Here is a 1,633-nt window from a genome sequence, read left to right on the forward strand (position 1 = left end):
ACAGTCTGGAGATTTCAAAAAGGCCTTCATAAGACGAACAACGCATTGATCAGATTTTCAACGAAAAAGGCCAAGTTATGTAATTACTTGCAATAAAAGATTTCTCCTTATTTTCCAGACTTCTGAATAGCCGTGATGGAAGAACAGTGCGTCTTATTATTGTACTTCATTTAAAAACATTTTATGGACTATATAATGCTTATTGCAGCTTGTTGCTCATTGAGGACTTCCCCACTTAGGTTATCTAAACAGGAACGCTCGGATATCTCAGAAATATTTCAACTGAATTGGACAGCCACAGATGCAAATAGCCAAACTATTCCATAGTCAGAAAGCCAGCACGGAATCAAATTACGCTGCTGTCTAGTTTATGAAAGGAAAGACGATATAAAAACAAGTGTTTATTCGCGGAATGAATTTCGCTTTTCCATTGTTCTTACTATCAAGAAAGTTTGTGGTAAGAGTTTCAACATTCTTTACACACGATCCTATGAATTGGAAGATTATTGTTTATCTTTGTCGATCGTAAAAGTTATTTTCAAGCACTCATTATCTAGTTAATTCGTACTCTGGTATAACATCAGTGTCAGAAAATTAAAGGACTAAAGATATTTTATTCTTTTAATTTTCTTAATTTTGTTTTAACAGTCGAAGTCCGACAAATGCTACACCATCTTTTGAAACGAAAGGAAAATTTCCTCAAGAAAAATCACTTGTGATAGCGAACATCCGCAAATAAATTATATTTATAATTGCAGTTTCAGCTGTTATTGAAGTTACTTGATCCCCTAGTTTAGAAAATATAATCCAATGAAGATTGCATACCGACCAAACCAACTAGAGATTTCGTTAAAGTACATTCATTCTAACCAGTTTCCATTCATCAGCGATTGAAAGGAATTTCAAACGTAATTCGTAGCAAACATTCTTAGTTTCAAAAATGTTCTAAACTTAACTACGCAATTTAATTCTCCCTTTAAAAATATTGACAATTAATTACATGGAATTATAGAAACAAAGGAAAAATCATCGAATAACTTCCTAGCTATACTTTGTCTGGAAAGAGTTTGCCAGACTTCTGTTTGTGATGTTAAGCAAAGCAAAAGAGTATTTTGGTGAAGTCCTTCCGCTCTCGAAAAAGTAGTTATTCTTTCTCTTTCTCTCTGCCCCTCGTGGGTAGCACAGTAGGTAGAATCGCCATCCTCCCCACACTGGGTGGAAAAGATCCGAGTTCCAATCCTGTCGATGACGAGAGAAAATTTTATGCGCCTTTTCCACAACATGACTGAGTTAGTTGGTCTCAGGCGAGGATAGCACGGTTGTTTTCTCCCGAAAACTCGGGGTTTTCATCCAGCAAACAGAAAATCGACCGCAGAACACATACAATTTATAGACAGTATACACGGAGCAATATGGTCTTAGTTGCTAATGCTCCTAAAACCCTACTACTACAACTCTCTCTCTCCTTCTCATAACTCATAAGATGGTCGAGTGTGTTGCTAAAGGAAAAGCACGACACAGTTTCTTTCTACGTCATCAGAATCTTTATATGAATTGGTTTATTCGCATCGTAAAAGTAAACGAGCTTTTCGAGCAGAATAAAACACTTCCATGACCTCCCCCCCCCCACAAA

This window comes from Mastigoproctus giganteus, chromosome 9 (assembly GCF_048544385.1).
Source record: "Mastigoproctus giganteus isolate SK-2022 chromosome 9, ASM4854438v1, whole genome shotgun sequence".
NCBI classification, from domain to species: Eukaryota; Metazoa; Arthropoda; class Arachnida; order Uropygi; family Thelyphonidae; genus Mastigoproctus; species Mastigoproctus giganteus.